General features: G+C 58.4%; 2 long non-coding RNA genes across 4 annotated transcripts; one reads left to right on the forward strand and one right to left on the reverse strand.

Annotated features, from left to right (window-relative positions):
• Nucleotides 1-634: 634 nt before the first annotated feature.
• Nucleotides 635-2,778, reverse strand: LOC146402174 (uncharacterized). 2 transcript variants are annotated; one of them, XR_014805345.1, is made up of 3 exons: nucleotides 2,536-2,778; nucleotides 1,599-1,762; nucleotides 635-1,286 (listed from the first exon to the last, which is right to left on the reverse strand). It is a non-coding gene; the product is annotated as an uncharacterized LOC146402174 (long non-coding RNA). The 2 variants fall into 2 exon arrangements; XR_014805344.1 differs by lacking the exon at nucleotides 1,599-1,762.
• Nucleotides 1,938-9,385, forward strand: LOC110260905 (uncharacterized). Of its 2 annotated transcripts, none has more exons than XR_014805343.1 (4): nucleotides 1,938-2,181; nucleotides 2,856-5,163; nucleotides 7,154-8,638; nucleotides 8,876-9,385. It is a non-coding gene; the product is annotated as an uncharacterized LOC110260905 (long non-coding RNA). The 2 variants fall into 2 exon arrangements; XR_014805342.1 differs by having other exon boundaries at nucleotides 1,938-2,168.
• The last annotated feature ends 8,838 nt before the right edge of the window (nucleotides 9,386-18,223 follow it).

Consider the following 18,223-nt stretch of genomic DNA (forward strand, 5'->3'; position numbering starts at 1 on the left):
CTTTTCATCTTACTCTCCTTATGCACGGCCATCCTCTGGGCCCGAATGCCAATCCTACGGGAAAACCCTTAAGTGACAAATGGCCACAAAAGACAAGGAGACACCCACCAAGAAGTGACAGTCGCAGTAAAAGCTAAGCACCTTCGGGAGTTCCCGGGTAGTCTAGGGGGTTGGGAGTTCCCTGGTGGTCTAGTGGTTAGGATTCGGTGCTTTCATCACTGAGGCCCAGGTGCAATCCCTGTTCTGGGAAACTGAGATCCCACATCAAGCCACTGCATGCCACAGCCCCAAACAAAAAGCAAACCAAACAACCAACTAAGCAACTTCTGTTCTGGCCACTGAGTCCAGTCCAGTCAACGGGGCCAATGCACACACAACGAACACAGTGCAGGCTTTAGAAATGGCAGGTACAGAGCTGGGAAGCAACCTGGAAACCCTTTATGATAGAAGCAAGGGACGCAGACAATGAAATTGTGGGCCTGTGGGCAAGAGCTGGAAAAGAATCAGAAGAAAGAGAGGAAGCTGGAATGTTTGCCGGAGCCAAGGAATCATAGATGGATTTCTAAAATTCGTATTTTCATTATCTTTGTGTCATCAATAACAACATTCATGAGAGAATTTGAGACAGGAAATATCTGTTTCACTCTGTTTATTGATGTGCGCCTAACACAGGGCGTAGGACACAGCACTAGCTCAATAAACACTGACTGAATGACTGAATGAATCTTGCTGCTTTCAGACGTTCCCGGTGGACTCTTAAAAGATTTTGAGCATAAATGACCTCTCGATGCTTTGTAAAAATGTGCATATCATTTGGCATGCCTTCTGTATATTTAAATCTTTGATGACAACTTTGAAGCGGTCAAGGTTAAAGCCAGAGCCCTGTGGAATACCATTAGAGACCCTTCCACCCGTGGCCACGGCTGTGTCATTGGCAGAGTGGGGAGTGGATAGGGTCCTGTCTGTGGCATCAGCGACTCTGGCTTGTGTCTCTGGAACTTCCTAGCTGTGCATCCTTGGGCAAGTTGCTTCACTCCTCTGAGCTTCCATCTCCTTGTTTAGAAAACAGGGACGTCTGTCTCCAGGGCGGCTCGCGGTTTCTCACACTGAGGGTTCTCAGTAAATGTGGGTGCCCCCGCCTCTGCTTCCCACCATCTGGGCATTTTCACTCTGGCAGAGTCATTTTCCAGCCATTCAGCCCACATATCTACGCCTCGCCTGAAGCATCCTCTGGGCCAGTGGTGATCAAAGCGAGGTTCCTGGACCACCAGCAGCCTCAGCAGCACCTGAGAAATCATTAGAAAGGCAGCTTCTCTGGCCCCAGCCTAGATGCACTAGATCAGAAGTGAGCCCAAGCCATCTGCATTGCCACAAGGCTTCTGGGGGACTCTGAGCCACGGCCACCCTCCGGACCTGTCTCCTGGCCCCACGAGACAAAGGAATGACAGCCATGTCCCTCCACCGCTCCTGGAGACCACGAGCGGAGTCCTGAGGCCACTCCTTCTTTCTCCCTCTGGCTGGGAACCCTTCAGTTTGTGATCTGAACACCTGCCTCCCTCTTCCCTCAGAAACTTGGGGCCCATCTGCTTGCTCCTGACCTCCAGGGTCCTGCTGGCGGCCTGTGAGTCCTTTAAGGGCATGTCCAAGGGGCTCGGTGGCACCAGGAACTGTTGGACCTGTCCCTCCCACAAGCTTCCTGCCCTCCCAGCAGGTGCGTGGCTCCTTCTGTTCCAAGTTCATTGTCCTGGAAGGAGAAGCAGCCCTGGGGCCGCCGAGGAGCGAGGGCATCACTTTCTTTGTTACTTTTGCCCCACATGCACTAAAAAAAGCCCTGTTTGCTGTCCTTATCAGGTTTCACAAACCCTCCAGGCTTTGCCTTCCTGGGTGCAGGGGTCAGGCCTCCGACTGTAACACAAGCAAGACCTTTCACCAGGACCAGACCGGATGCGGGGGCTGGAAGAAGAGCCCCGGAGCATTTCGCGTGTGTCTCCGCAGAGAGCACCCGTGAAGTCCGGGGTTGGGGGCTGTGGGGCTTCAGGGCCTCAGGAAACCGATTCCAGACTCTGTCCTTTTCCCACGGAGGCCCCACCGTCTCCTGTGAACTTATAAACCGCAGAGCGGACCCTGGGCCACCTCCAGGGGCTCCTGGATGCCCTCATGACTAGCAGGCAGGTCCAGCAGGTGCTGACCTAGAGGGGTCCCCTGCCCTCCCCAGGGTCCCCCAGGTGCCCAGGGCATCCCAGCTGAGAGGACTGGGAGGGGAACACACTGGGGTGAGGCGGGGAGCAGGAGCTGTCCTTCTGTGCTGAGAGGCCATTTGACCTCTCCCCTGGGAGCAGGAGAGGTTGGGGTGTCGGGACCCAGGTGTCTGGCTGGAGTGGAAGTGTGGGTGCTTTAAGCAATGGATGGTGTTGAAAGTCTGGGGATGGGAGGAGATCACAGAGAAGCGGGGTCGGGAGCGAGAAGAGGCTAGGATGCGGCCAAGAGGAACTGCACTGTCCCAACACCTGCTCAGGTGCCCCTGTCCCCACTAACCTGGGCGACGGCGGGGAGCGGCGGGGAAGCCCTGCTCCTCAGAGCCCAGCAGTGCTCGGAGGGTGCGTCTTCACAGGGCCGCCGACTCTGGGCCACCGTGGATCACAGGCAGACCCCAGGAGGATCTTGCAAGGCAGCGGAGTGGCCCCACTGGCTCAGCCTGTGGTGACAGGGCAGCCCAAGGGAGGGAGGGAGAAGTGACCGCCGTGGCAGAGAGCAGCCCGAATGGACAGAGAGACAGACGCCAGGCTGGTGCTCAGGGCTTTGTGTATGCTCAATGTTTACTTTTTTTTTTTTTTTTTTTTTTTTGCCTTTTCTAGGGCTGCTCCCGCAGCACGTGGAGGTTCCCAGGCTAGCGCCACAGCAACGCGGGATCCGAGCCACGTCTGCGACCTACACCACCGTTCTCGGCAACGCCAGATCCTCAACCCACTGAACGGAGCCAGGGATCGAACCTGCAACCTCATGGTTCCTAGTCAGATTCGTTACCCACCGCGCCACAAAAGGAACTCCATCAGCCACATTTACAGAGCAGCAAACCAAAGGACAGCAAGGGGACGAGCCAGGCAGCTTAATGGCAGCAACACCTCCTACCTTTCTGTCTTTTGTCTATCTTTCCAACTGTCTGTCTGTCCAGTTGCATCTGATTCCTTCTCCAAACACACAGAGAGGCTTCCTTGGGCGGGGTTTTGCTTTGAAGTCCTGAGACAAGCTTGGTCTCCTTTGATACGATCCTGAGGCGAGACCAAACGGAGCAAGAGCTGGCTCCTGGTCACTCGCTGCCGTCATCTTCGTCATCGTCCCCGTCATCCGTCATCGCCTCCTTCACCATCACCACCTTCTTTTTTTAATTTTTATTTTTGCTTTTCAGGGCTGCACCTGCGGCATATGGAGGTTCCCAGCCTAGGGGTCGAGTCAGAGCTGTAGCCGCCGGCCGACACCCCAGCCATGGCAACACTGGATCTGAGCCGCATCTGTGACCTACACCACAGCTCAGGGCAGTGCCGGATCCTTAACTCACTGAGCGAGACCAGGGATCAAACCAGCCTCCTCCTGGATACCAGTCAGGTTTTTAACCCGCTGAGCCGCCCTGGGAACTCTTTGTCATCCTCATCATTTTCATTGTCGCTGTCACCTTCAGCAGCAGCAGCAGCAGCAGCATCTTTAGCAGCAGTACCCCTGAAGAGCAACCCCGGGAGGGTGCTTTATACACGGTTCCAAGTTTCCTGCCACGGCCAAGCACCGCTTGTCCATTTAAAGGGGGACATCCGATGGTGGCCCCAAGGCACTGCGATGAGCCCTGGGGTAAGGACATGGCTGGGACAGGGGGGGTGCCTGTCCACAGAGGTGAGAGCTCCACCTGGCTCACAGGCCTGCACCCGGCAGGACCTGACAGGCTCCTTGGCCCGACTGGGGAGCTAGGGTGCCGGGCAGTCTGCCACCTGACCCCCACAGCCGCCCGCCTTCTGCAGTGCTGGGGTGCGGCCCGCAGGCACAGTCAGGTCCGGGCAGGGCCTGGGAGGCTCTGCATGTTTGGTGCGCGGCTGCAGGGAGAGGAGCAGCCTGGCTGCCTGGGCTTGGAGAGGAGACTTGCCCAGGTGTGTGTGCAGGGGCCCCGGCCAGCCTCACCCGGGACAGTGATGCACGCCCGGCGGTGACGCGTGAACACTGGAATCCCAGGCACTGGGGCTTGGGCATCCTTAGGCTGGCATGGCTCTGCTCTCTCCACCAGTCCGTGCAAGGATGGGCTTGTCCGCCTCCGGCCATCAAGGATTCTGGACCTGACTCCAGGCCACCATGGCCTTCTTCCTCCTTCTGGAACCCAGCCTCCACCCTCTAGCGATGAGGGTGGACAGATGCTGTCTCCCCAGCCAGGCGATAGGACCCATCCTTTCTGGTCTTGGGCCCTCCTCCCCTGGGACCTCTGGGGGGTCCCCCAAGAGCCGAGGTGCAGGGTCATGGGCACCAGGACATTGACGTTCGGGGGAGCCGTCCCACGGGCCCAATGCCCTCTTTCCCAGCTGGAGAAGCTGAGGACACGAGGGGGGTGGTTCCTCTAGGGCCACACCCAGGACTGGGCCCTGGGGAGCAGCTTCTCTCTGCTTCCTCCTGGAAAGGCCATGACCTCTGGGGAGGCGGGTCCAAGTCCCTCTGCCCTTCAGAGACTCAGTCAGCAGGAATTTCCGCACAGCCCCGTGCTAGGAGGTGGGCAGGGGACGGTGGAGGAAGATGCAGGTCCTGCCCCCGAGGAGACGACGACCCAGCGGGGAGAGGGGCAGACAAGCTCGTGAAGAAACGTCCTGCCACTGGTCTGGTCACATCAGGGGAAGGCCCTCGGGGGACACCTGGGCCTGGAGCCTGGATGGCGAGGAGGCCTTCTGCACTAGAGGAGGCCTTCCGGGTGGGGCCGTGGCAGGTGCAAAGGCCCTGAGGTTGGAGGAACCATCCTCAAGAGGGGGCAGGCGTGGGACTGAGGGCCCGAGCCGAGGCCGGGAGGCCAACAGCGGCCAGGCCACGGAGGACTTGGCAGCCGTGGAAGGCATGTGGCCTTTCTCCTGGGAGCGGAGGGGAGACCCAGAGGATGACAGAACTGCAGCCACTTTTGAAGAGACTGTGGAGGAGGAAAAGGTGAGTGTGCGTCAGGGGCTTGGGCAGCTGTCCCAAGAAAGCATCAAGGTCACGGCCACGTTCTGTCCCCAGGAAAAAGCTCCCCTTGGGACAGGCTGTGTGTGTGTGCGTGCGTGTGTGTGTGCGTGTCTGTGAATATACGTGTATGTGTATGTGTGCGTGTGTGTGCGCGTGTTGACGGGTATGAGGTGCAGACAGGAGCGGTCAATTTCCAGTGGGTGGAGCCTGCTGAGGCCTGAAAGGTCGCAGGGCTTGTGGGCGTGGTCTGTCCTCCTTCCCAGGGTCCAGACCTGCCCAGTGTGCTCTCTGCTCCCTGAGTCCCCGTGGCTGCACTGGGACTGGTGTGTGTGGCTGCTCCTTCCTCGGGAGCAGAGAGGACTGGTCTCTGGCCAGGGTCTGGGGCTGCGGAAGCTCAGCCCCATCTATAGCTCTGCAGGAAGCTTTGGGTCCACGGTGCCCACTGACACAGCTGTCTCTGGGCTGGCACCGCCTCCAGGGACCTCGAGCAGAAGAGAGGAGCCCAAGTCCCCGCAGGATCTGGGCCCTGGGAGTTTCCTTCTCCAAAACCATCAGAAATACATCCGGAACCTCCTTCCGTCCCTAGCAACCGTGTGGATGCACGTGGGTTGGGACCCCAAGCCCCCACACAGCTGTCCTGGTCAGTCGTGGCATCCTCTACCTTACCCCAGGCAGCCCCCCTCCCAGGGCCCTAACCACCACAGGCTACAGAATACCAGGTGGGAGCAAGACGGTAGCAAGTCCTCCTGTTCAGTGATGATCAAGAATCTCAAGACAGGGAGTTCCTGCTGTGGCGCAGTGGTTAACGAATTCAACTACGAACCATGAGGTTGCGGGTTTGATCCCTGGCCTCACTCAGTGGGTTAAGGATCCGGCGTTGCCGTGAGCTGTGGTGTAGGTTGCAGATGAGGCTCGGATCCGGCATGGCTGTGGCTGTGGTGTAGGCTGGCAGCTACAGCTCTGATTAGATCCCTAGCCTGGGTACCTCCATATGCTGTGGGAGCGGCTCAAGAAATGGCAAAAAGACAAAAAAAAAAAAAAAAATCTCAAGACAGGAAACCCTCCTGCACTGTTGGGAATGTAAACTGGTACAACGCCTATGGAGAACAGCATGGAGGTTCCTTGAAAAACTAAAAATACAGCTGCCATAAGGTCCAGCCATTCCACTCTTTGGCATGTATTGGGAAATGACAGACCCTCTTATTTGAAGAGATATGCACCCCAATATTCACAGCTGCACAATGGTCACTGACAACAGCCAAGACATGGCGACAACCTAAGTATCCATGGACAGAGGAATGGATTAAGAAGACGTGGTAAATAGACACAATGGAATACTACTCAGCCAGGAAAAGAACAAAATAATGCCATTCGCAGCACCAGGGATGCACCTAGAGATTCTCATACTAAGGGGAGTGAGTCAGAAAGAGAAAGACAAATACCATCACTTCTACATGGAAGCTCAAATATGACACAAATGAACTTCGATGAAACAGAAACAGCTCGCAGACATAGAGCATAGACTTGTGCTTCCCAAGGGGGAGGCAGGGTGGGGGAGGGAGGGACTGGGAGTTTCGGATTAATAGAGGAAAACCATTGTATATCGAATGGATAAACAACAAGACCCTGCTGTGTAGCACAGGGAGCTGGCTCGATTCGATGCCCTGGAATAACCTGCAATGGAAAGGGATCTGAAAAAGGGAGAATCACTTCGCTGTACACCTGAAACTAACACCACTTTGTAAGCCGACTATGCTTCAATTGAAAAAGACTATCCAGACAGCAAGAGCAGAGCTTAAACACGTTGAGGGCGTTCTGAGCCCTGGAGGCCTGTAAAGTGACCCTGGCCCCACTTAGAGGGGCAAGAGTGGGGATCTCCTGGTCAGGCATTTCCAGGGTCAGGGGTCCTGCCCAGCAAAAGCGTTTCCCAAGAATCTGGCCCTGACGGCTTTCTCTCATTCATTCACAACAGGATCGGATTCGGAGCCCCTTCCAGATAGCAAGTTCCGCAGAGACCCAGAGACTGCAGGTGTGGCTGGTCCTGACCCTGGCCTTGGACGAGTGCCCCACACCCAAGGTCTCCACGGCCCCTCCTCCCAGGCCTCCTCTAAGACCTGCCAGCCCAGAGGTCCTGGCAGGCATCTCTTGGACACAGTCCCAGGGCGTGGGACTTGATGGCTGAGTGTGCTGATCCCCAGGAGGGGGCCCCCAGAGCAAGGGGGCAGGAAGTCCTGTCACTTCCCTGCCAGAGACATCCCCCATCTGTCCCTCACTGCAGGTTCCTGCATCTCGCGCCTGCGTTGTCCTGCAGGGCACGAACCTACATCATCACTGTTCATACAGCCAGGTGTAATTTATAACTTACAGGGTCGGGCACGATTCTTTTTCTCCCCCCTTTTATTTATTTATTTTTTTGCTTTTTTAGGGCTGCACCTGTGGCACATAGGAGTTCCCAGATGAGGGGCTGCATCAGAGCTGCAGCTACCAGCACATGCCACAGTCATGCCAGATCTGAGCCACATCTGTGACCCACAACCACAGCTCACGGCAACGCCAGATCCTTAACCCACTGAGCGAGGCCAGGGATCGAACCCATATCCTCATGGGTACTAGTCGGGTTCTTAACCCACTGAGCCACAATGGGGACTTCGTTCTTTTTTCTTTTTATGGCCACACCTGCAGCATATGGGAGTTCCCATAGGGGTGGAATTGGAGCTGCATATGTGGTGTAAGCCACAGCCACGGCAACACTGGATCTGAGCCACATCTGTGATCTATTCTGGCAGCTTATGGCAACACAGGATCCTTAACCCACTGAGCAAGGCCAGGGATTGAACTTGCATCCTCACAGGGACAATGTTGCACCTTAACCCACTGAGCCACAATGGGAACTCCTGTTTTTGGTCACCCGCAGCATGCAAATTCCCAGGCCAGGGATCGAACTTGTGACACAACAGTGACCTGAGCCACTGCAGGGACAACGCCGGATCCTTAACTCGCTGAGTCACCAGGGAACTCTGAAATGCACGCTTTTCAAGTTTGCAGCTGTGCAAGCCTGTGTGACCTCCACCCAGGTCACAACGTGGACACGCCCAGCCCCCAGGACACCTGTCTTGTGAGGCTGGCCCCCGGGCGTTCGTGTTGCTTGCTTTCCATCTTGCCATTGGTGGAATCGCACAGAAGGTTCTCTCATGTCTGGATCTCCGGCTGGACACGGTGGCCCTGGGAGCCGCCCACACTGATCTGGGGTTGCGGGGCGGGGGGCATCCCTCTTTTTTACCGCTGCACAGAGCCTCACATCTGTGCACACCCCCACCCCAGCGTGTGGGTGCACTTCCTGGACACAGGGCCGTTGCCAGCTCTTGCCGTGACTGTTCCCGAGCCCACTTTCGTGTGGACACCTGCTTCGTTTATTGGGGTAAACGCATGGAAGTGAACCTGCTGGGTCCTGGGGAAGGTGAGTGTGTGTGCGTTTATTAAGACGCTGCCCTTGGCTTTCCCCAGCCCTGGCACCAGCCGCCTTCCTCCACGAGAAGTGGCCACGCCAGGGCCTGGCTGGCTTTGCAGGCGGCCCCTGCCTTGGGGCGGGGGGAGATGTTCCAACTTCCTCCGTGGGGCCCTCCTCCGCCGTCCGCCCTGCCTCTCACCGCAGCTGTGTCTCTGGCTCCGTCCCACCCTGAACCTCACGTTCCAGCTGCACCAAAGGCCCACAGTTCCCTGCACACACGTCATCTCTGTCCTTCTGCACGAACTGTCCTTTCCACCGGGAGCACGAGTCACCCTCCGGGGGCGGCCGGCTGCTTTGTCGTCTAAGATCTAAGAGCACGTCTTCTAGGACCTGCTGACGTCTCCGGGTCCCGCCCTGCATCCTGAGGCCCACATCTGGCTGCCGGCTCTGAGCTGCCTTGGTCCAAGGAAGGCCTTTAAACCACACTGCCTCCCCTTCATGCTCAGAACCCAGCGGGATGCCTGGCACGTGGGAGGCCTCAGCAAACGTGCCATAAATGACATGGTGAAGCCGGGTCTAGGTGGACACGTGCACGGGCGCACACGACTCCGTCCGTGAGGCCCACACATCCAAGCGTGCAGCCTTGTGGGTCTGTGCACATTTGTGCCCACCCGCGTGGCCACGCCCGGGTCGCTGACTTTTCCCCAAGAGATTGGTGGTGTCGGTTCTCGACATAAAAGGAACGTTCTTTCTGCATCTGCCTTCCTTGGCTTACTCTAGACGTCTGCTCTGAGAGGCGCAGCTGTTGGCCCGGATCCCTCTGCCTTGGTGGCCGGTGTCCTTGGCAGCAGCACTGCCCCCCCGCCCCCATCGTTTTCCTCTGTCTCCCCAGATTTCATTTCCTGCTTCTGTCCTCAGCCCAGGTGTGGCTTTGCCTGGGAGTCCCTGCTTCCTGCGCGGGAGGGGCCCTTGTCTTCCCATTATCAGCAAGTTACCCTTGAAATTCAGGGACCCTCGCTGCCCTGGGCAACTGTCCAGGCCTCCCTGGTTCCCGGGCCTCCCTGGGACCCCTCTTTGCAGCCACATGGTGGGTCAGTCACCGTAAGCTCTGGCTCGGGCACGTCGCCGTGGTCGACCTGGCCACACCCCTGAGCTGAATTCTCCAAGCGGGGTTCCCAGACCAGCAGCATCAGCACCACGTGGGAACGAAGAGATGCAAGTTCTCGGGCCCTGCCCCAGGCTCACTGTCCAGGGGAAAACACAGTTTCTTTCCTTGAATCGCAGAGCCCTCTGACCCCCGGGGGTGCGGGTGTTGGCCCCCAGAGCCTGAGTCTCAGACACCCGCTGGGTGTCCTACAATCCAGTTCAAACCTGCCACAAAGCAGAGACGGCACAGACCCCACAGGAAAAGGGCTGCCTCCCTTTTACCAGGCAGGGGGTGCGCTGGTAACCCCATTCTGTCCACCCTGGCCCCAAATCGGGGGCTCCCACGACCCCCTCCATGGGGTCACGAATCTGCTGGAACAGCTCACACAGCCTGGGAAACTTACTACTGTGGATTTCTTAGAGCGGATACTTGAGTGACTACAGACGGGTAGGCACATGAGAGAGCGTGAGGTGTGGAAGGGTCCAGAGCACAGGAGGCCTGTCCCCCGCAGAGCCCTGTGCGTCACCCGCCTGGCATGGGGATGTCATCACCAACCTGGCAGCTCTCCAGACCCCATACTTTAGGGATTTTTACGGAGGCTTTGTTATGTATCCGAGTTCCCACTCACGGTCCCGGTGATCGGCCCCCACCCAGAGTCACCTCATGGAAACAAAAGATGCTCCCGTCACTCAGGAAATTCCCAGAGTTTTGGGGGCTCTGTGTCCAGAACTGGGGTCAAAAATCAACGTTGCCTCAGAGGTGCTGGTCGTGTGTGATCACTTAGGAAACGACAAAGGTTTTAGGAGCTCTGGCCGGGAGCCAGGGATGAGGACGGATGGAGGCATTTCTCACTACATCACAATATCACGGTCGCTGAATCAGAAACTTGGGGGGTGAGGCCTGGCAGCCTCTGTTCCCAGACACCCTCCAAGGCTTCTGACGCGGCGCAAGCGTGAGAACCACTGATTCCTGGCTCGTGAGCGAGGTGGCCACGAATTAGTCTTAATGGGAACACACCTTTCCTGGAGTAGAAGTGCGTTACTGTTACTCAACCAGAGTTGCCAAGGGGTTCTGGTGCTCAGGGCTGCCATGGTCTGTGACATGCTCAGAGCACTGGCCCGTGCTCCCAGGGCACAAACGCCTGCCCCGCGAGGAAGGGGGTGTGGATTACATGTCCTTTGCCTCACGAGAGCAGGGGCCACACGCTTATAGCGGAGTGGAGCCAAGTCATGAGGGAGCGATGAATTCTGAGTATTATCTTTGCTTTGAATGTAAATTATTAATTGCAAGTTCATATCACTTAGTGGTTAATGATGGGTGTGCTTAGAAACCGGTTCACAAAATTCCTGGACGTTTACGAATCGGCTCTTGTGGGTGGGGACATCATGGGGCCAGGGGGTCGGGGGGTAGGGGGACATGGCAAGCTTTTACAGGACAGAAGGGTACTCAGTAAAAGCACCCGTGTCCCTCAGGGAGCGAGGGAGGGCGCAGTGGCGGGAACCCTCGCGGGAGGCGCTCTGGCCAATCTGTCATGATGACAATGCACGTAGCCTTGGACCCAGCAGGGCCTGGTGAGGTATTTGTCTTAGAGACAGACTCACACCTGTGTGGAATGATCTTTGCCTCAAGTTATTCATTATGGCGTCATTTAGAAGACTCTGGGACACAACCCAAGTGCCAATCATCCAGAAACTCATTAAATGGGTTCTGGCACATTCTTAGAGTGCAATATTCTGCAGCCATTCTTTGTCTTTTTTTCTTTTTTGGGGGGCCGCGCCTGCGGCATGTGGAGGTTCCCAGGCTAGAGGTCTAATTGGAGCTGTAGGCACTGGCCTACGCCACAGCCATAGCCACACCAGATCTGAGCCGAGTCTGCAACCTGCACCACCGCTCACGGCAATGTCGGATCCTTAACCCACTGAGCAAGGCCAGGAATCGAACCTGCAACCCCATGCTTCCCCGTTGGATTCGTTTCCGCTGCGCCACGACGGGAACTCCTCTGCAGCCATTCTTTATGTGACGGCTAGAAAGGTGCTCCAAGACCACAAGTGAAAAGAGGACAGCCGGACGAGGGGCGGAGCTTGCTTCTCTTTGTGGGGGAGGTAGGGGGGAGGGGGAGGGGGGAGGGGAAGGACGGGGCTGCTGTCTGGAGGACACACCAGCGCCTGGCAGCAGGTGTCTCTCAGGGAGGGACCTAGGCAGCTGGGGACTGACTTCTCCCTATAAACCCACTGGCACTTTCTGGATATTGTGCCATTTTCATGTCCTATCTGGTCAATAAAGAGACACAATTCAAATGTGTAAGAATACCCATTCCTGGAACTTAGCAGATGCCTCCTCCTGCTCATTCGCAACTCAGCCCTATCACCCTGGAGCCCTGAACTTGAGTTAGGGCCAGGCCCCCCAGCCCCGTGCTTGCTGACCAGGGCGGAGGCATCCTTCCAAGGCCCCCTAGGACCCCCTGCTTGGCAGGAAGGACCCTGAGTGGTCACTTTTATCTGATGGTTTCATGTCCCCGCTCTCTCCCTGCCCTCCCCCTGCGCAGCTCCCACCTGAGAAAGAGGGAGGGGAGAGCTGGGCTCCGGGGTGGGGGGCGCACGTCGGCCTTGCACACCCTGCGGCCTCTGCCCCCTGCTTGGGGGAGGCTGGCAACGTCTGCGGATTGATGGACCGCTGGACAAGGACCCAGCTGGTCTTGGTTGAAATAGTCCTTCCAGTAACTTCTATAGGAAGCCTGACTTCGGGTGATTCTGCCTTCCTTTCCAGGGGAAGGATGGTTTCCATCCAGACGCATCTGGTGAATGGACGCAGGGGGACGGCTTCACAGCAGCGTTTCCCAAACTCACTGACCATACACCCCTTCCTCATGGGGCATTTTGCAGAACCAGTGTTCCCGAGGACACACTTTGGGAACCCTAGGCTAGACAGTCACATAAACAACCACTGCCACCCTTCAAGGCCTGGAATCCAGGCACTTGGTGAGCTGAGAACAATGAACGGGTCTCCGAGGCCACAGGACACCAGCACCTCCACCTCTCAGCCCTGGTCACCCACTGTCATCACCCCGGGCCATCTCCAGAGATGTTGATTTAACTGGTATGGGGTGTGGCCCAGGAACTGGGGTTTCACAAACTTGTCCAGGTGATTTCCATGTGCAGCCAGGGTTGAGAACCACGGCTCCAGAGCTAGGATCAGTGGGGGTGGGGCATGACTGTGGTCCTTTGTACCACAGTCTCAGGTCACATTAATAAAGACATCATCTACAGAATGTGGGGGGTGATGGTCCTGCTTGATTTCGCACTGATCCATGCTAAGACTCGAAGGGTGCATGAGGGGTCTCCCGGCAGAGAAGGCAGCATGGGCAAAGCCCCGGGGCTCGGCTGGGAGGGCTCCGTGGGTGTGAGGGCAGTGTTGGCGCCACGGGTGCTGGATACCAGGGCGAAGAATGAGGGTGCTGGGGAGGAGGCTAAAGGCCAACCGCTCCGGGCTCTGAGAGGCAGTGTGGTGAGGAACTTGCCCCAGGGGCTGCTCCCAGCTGTGTGTTCTGGGCCAAGTGACTTAACCACTCTGGCCCTCAGTTTCACTGCAGGTAAAATGAGGCTAAAATTACTGCACAGGACTGGGAAATGGCTCGGAACACTGAGAGTTCTTCCTGACTCATGGTGAGCTCTGCAGAAATACTAGCTGCCATTATATTATTATTATGACTATTATTATTATCATTAATGGAGATGCCCGGCAGGCGGAGCCACGCCTAAAACCAGCCTAGGGTCTCTTCCCAGTTGCTTCCTACTGTTCCCAGCACACATCCCCGATTTGGAAGCATCTGCCATTGGCAGGGGCCCAGACCCTGGATTCCGTCCAGGCCCCTCATTGGGAGCTTCTATGTCCTTAACGCTGTGACCACATCCCTCGAAAGAAGGCCACCCGCCTTCCCTAGAAAGAAGGCCCTCCATCCCTGGAGAGGAGGCCACCTGAGTGGGTGCCAGAGCTGAGCCGGCTCCCCGCTCCCCGCTCCCCGCCTCCCCGCCGACTCCCTCCCCAGAAACGCTCTTCCTTCCCGCAGCTGCGCAGAGGCAACCTTTACCCCCGACCCAGTCAACAGACCCCACCAACTGCACCTGCAGGTAGATCTGGAGTTTGGCCGCTTGGCACTGCTTCAGCTGCTGCCACGACTCTGTCCTGTGTTGCTGCCAAGCCTTGGAGCTGCATGGGGCGCCGGCACCCTGTCTTGCTCCAACCGGAGCGTGCTCTTGGCGCAGCAGCGAGGATAATCACGCCAGACGAAGCCAGGTGGGGCCCGGGCCTCTGACGGCTTCCCTCTCACCTGGGGCACAGGCAGTGCTTTCCGACCTGGCATCACCTGTGTGATCATTTCTCCCACCTCTCTGCCTTCGTGGGCCTCTCCCAGGCTCGCTCCCACCACAGGGCCTTTGCACCTGCTGTTCCCTAGACGGCCCTTCCCTCAGCCAGCCATGTGGACTGCTCCTTCAGTTCATTCAGGTCTGGGCTCCAGCGTCTTCCCCGTGGCCCGGGCACTCTGTACGACACAGCACCTGCTACCCTGCCCACGCGGCCCTCGCCACCACTGCACACGCCACACACTGACTTGTTCATTTGTTCGAACCCCCACACTGGGAGTTCTGCTCCGTTCCCTGGCGGACCTCGAGTGCCTAGGACGGGACCTCGCCCATAGGAGATGTTCCCCAAATACCACTGCGTGGATTGAGCCGACAAGCATTCATTAAGCAAGAGGCAATTAAGAGCAGAGTCCCCTGGGTTCCTTGCCCCGGGAGCAACCCTTCTGGCCCTGGAGGCACAGCATCAAAGTGTCAGCTCTCACTGGGCCCCTTCAAACCCCTGGTTCCCCCCAGGACTCTCGGTCTCAGAGGTTCCAGGTGTCAGTTCTCCCCTCAAGGGGCTTGGGAGTGGGGTGGGGGTGACAGGAATTCCTGCTCCAGATGGAAGCTTATCCCCATGAACTGCTAGGCGGAAAACCCCGTGTGTCTCCAGGTCAGGGTGGGACGCCCTCACATCCTGGGGAGCGTGGCCCCCAAAACACACATCCAAGCTCTAACCCCAGAAGCCCGTGAACGCAGCCTCAGTGGGTAAAAGGTCTGCCCACAGAAGTTAATCAAGTTAGAGATCTCGGCGTGAGACCAGCTGGATTCAGACTGGCCCTAAAGTGTCCTTGTCAACGCATGAGGGAGATCTGAGGTCATCAGGGAAGGCCATGTGACCGCAGGGGCCGGCACTGAGGGAGGCTGTGAGGCCCTGAGAGGACAGACCCACTTCTGTGGGCTTAGCCGCCCAGCCTGTGGGCCTTTGTTCCGGTTGCCCGGGCAACGCTGCGCAAGGATTCGGGGATTACACCTGCCGGGAAGTTGCTTTTGTTGAGGAGAACCTTTCCAAGTTTCGGTCTGGGCTTTAGCCAGGGTCCTGCCCGGGGCTCGGCTCGGCGCCCCAGCTGGGTCCTGGGCGGGGCACATTGGGCAGAGGGGGCTCTGGGCACAGGACGGCACCTGCTCCCTCCTGCCCCTCTGCCCCACCCGACTCCTGGGCGCTGTGTTTGCCAAAGGCGGAGCCGAGGGAGTCTGGGACACAGGGCAGCAACCTTGGAGGCCGTTCAAAACAGAATAGAGGGAGTTCCCGTCGTGGCGCAGTGGTTAACGAATCCGACTGGGAACCATGAGGTTGCGGGTTCGATCCCTGCCCTTGCTCAGTGGGTTAACGATCTGGCGTTGCCGTGAGCTGTGGTGTAGGTTGCAGACGCGGCTCGGATCCTGCATTGCTGTGCCTCTGGCGTAGGCCGGTGGCTACAGCTCCAATTGGACCCCTAGCCTGGGAACCTCCATAAGCCGTGGGAGCGGCCCAAGAAATAGCAAAAAGACAAAAACAAAACAAAACAACAGAATAGAACAGGGGTGCACAGAGGCGGGGTGTACCCCAGGAGGGTGGGAGGGCGGTGGGCACCCTTTATGGGCGACTCGCCCCGCGTCCGGGGCTCAGCACTTTCGCCTGTATCACATCAGGGGCATCTATTTCAGCTTCCAGCCAGGAAGCTGCAGTTACAGGCCTTTTACAGGACAGGAAACTGAGGCAGCACGACCTTCCCGAGGTGACCGGCCCCAGAAGGTGGCACAGCTGGGAAGCGGCGAGGTTGTGGGGAGCAAGAGACTGGGACAAGGGTGACTGTGGGGTGGCACGGCTCCAGGCCAGCGGCGTGGTCTCTGCAGAGGCCCTGGGAAGTGGGGGGTGGCCGCAGCCTCTGCCCAGGACCCTGGTTCAGGTGGGGGTGGGAGCAGGGTCTCACTGCTCTTTAGAGAGCCCCGGCTCCAGGGGAATCTGGGTTCAAACCCCGGCCCTGCCCTCCCCGGATGGTGCAGGCGGTGCCCTGGCCAAGCCCTGCATGTTACCTGAATGGGGTTCACTGGACAGAGAAACCCAGCGTGGGCCAAGGTCAGGAAGAAGCCAGTGAGGTCACAGTGCCCCCCATCCTGGGGCGGGTGGAGGGGCCGGCTGGGCCTTGCGCGTCTTTGAGGGCTGCGGTTCTGGGGGCGCCCAGTGCAGTGAAGCGCAAGCTCTCCTGGGAGCTCAGGGGCCAACGACTCCCAGTCAGGGAGGAGGGCCTGTCTGGGCCAGCCTGACACAGAGCCAAGGTGGGCACCTCGGGTCTGGAGGGACAGCTCAGGAGGATGGGTCTGGCCACCCCCTCTCCCCTGGCCCAGGGTCGCAGGGGGCGGGGACGTGGGCCAGGGCTGCTTCCTGCAGAGGCTCCCCGGGAACCGGCGAGCTCCGAGCGGGGATGGCCGAGGCAGGGCTGATGGTGGTCACTTCCGATGGCTGATGACAACGGGCGAGGACGTGTTTTGGCACCTTCTGCAGAGGCGGTGGCGGGGAGCGGGCCAGGGCCTCCCCGGGGAGCTCCCTTCACCCTCCCGGCAGCCTTGCAGGGGAGGGACCAGATGAGCCCATTTTACTGCTGGGGACGCTGAGCCTCAGGGGTCACGGCGGCGCTTTCCTGAGATCGCCCGACAGCGGGCACAGCCCCCGGGGGCCCACCCAGACCACTGGAGTCCACAGCCCATGTGTTTATCCTCCTCGCCCCTGGCCTGAGGGCCAGACGGCCACCTTGCCACAGCCCCCTCCTCTGCGCCGGGCCCCCAGCGCCGCGGGCCGCCCTCCTTACCTGATGGCGAGCGGGCGGGTCTGCAGGGCTGACCGGGGCGCAGCACTGGCCAGGCAGGAGTGGGCACAGTGGAGCTGGCCCTCGCCCGGGGGACCCCCCCCCCACCTGGATGTGGCAACAGGGGAGGTGGGGACAAGAGGCCGGGCTGCCCTGTTTGTTGCATCACAAAGTCCTGTCCTGGGCGGGCCTGGGGTCTGTGCGGGGAAGCCTCTGAGAGGCTCTGCCCAGAGGCCTGGCTGGGTGCTCAGCTCCCTCCCTCTGCAGCGCCACCCCCACACCATTCTCAGCCTCAGTGGGGGCACCTCGAAAATGGGCACGTCTTGCCAAAAGGAGCCTGAGGCCAGTGGAGCCGGGTAAGAGGTCCTGCGGCTGATGCTCCAGAACTCAGGTCTGGGGGCAGACCCCCCCAAGGGCACCCAGTGCCAGCACCTGCTTGAAGGGTGGCTTGGAAGACTCGGTTCCTCCCCTGCAGTGTGGGCACATGCTGGGACCCCTGCATGGGGCAGGTGTCCCTCTACTGACTGGAGCTTTTTGGATGAGCTGCCTCAGGAAAGAGATGGCGGCTCCTTCCAAAAGGAGGTGGCTGAGGCCTGGGGGCATCTCCCTCATGCCAGCTGCCATCCCGAGGGCAGAGAGTGGAGCAGGCAGAGGCAGGAGGCCACCCAGACTCCAGGCTGCCGCTGCCTTTTGAAAAAGCCTGGAACTTTCCACCCCCAGCAGACACAGAGGCTATTAGTCAATGGAAAAGGCCCCCTTGCAAAGTTGATGTGAAAAATTCTAAACTAAAAAAACTTATTTTGGCAGTTCTTGTCGTGGCTCCGCAGTAACGGATCCGACTAGTATCCATGAGGAAGCGGATTTGATCCCTGGCCTTGCTCGGTGGGTTTAGGAGCCTTTGTTGCTGGGGCTGTGGTGCAGGATGGTAGCTGCAGCTTCAATTTGACCCCTAGCCTGGGAACTTCCATTTGCTGCAGGTGCGGCCCTAAAGAGAAAGCCAAAATAAAATAAAAGAAAATAAAACCCCACAAAAAAGGACCTTTCAGCGACAAGACTGTTTTGAGAACTGCAGAAATTGGCACCAAGGGTTTTGGGAGGTCCGGGGCTTGTTTCAACAAGCCAGTCTGTCTCCGTGGTCGCACCCCCCCAGGGAGGGCGCTGAGTCACCCCGACGACAAGCTGCATGAGGTTAGAGTTTTAGGTGGGGAGGCTGCTTCTGCTGTGGCCACAAAGCCCCCACGTCTGAGGGCATCTTGCTTGC

Source organism: Sus scrofa, chromosome 6 (assembly GCF_054392235.1).
Source record: "Sus scrofa isolate SSC_HxYL_T2T_F1_AM1 chromosome 6, Sscrofa_HxYL_maternal_Yorkshire_Landrace_v2.0, whole genome shotgun sequence".
Lineage (NCBI taxonomy): Eukaryota > Metazoa > Chordata > Mammalia > Artiodactyla > Suidae > Sus > Sus scrofa.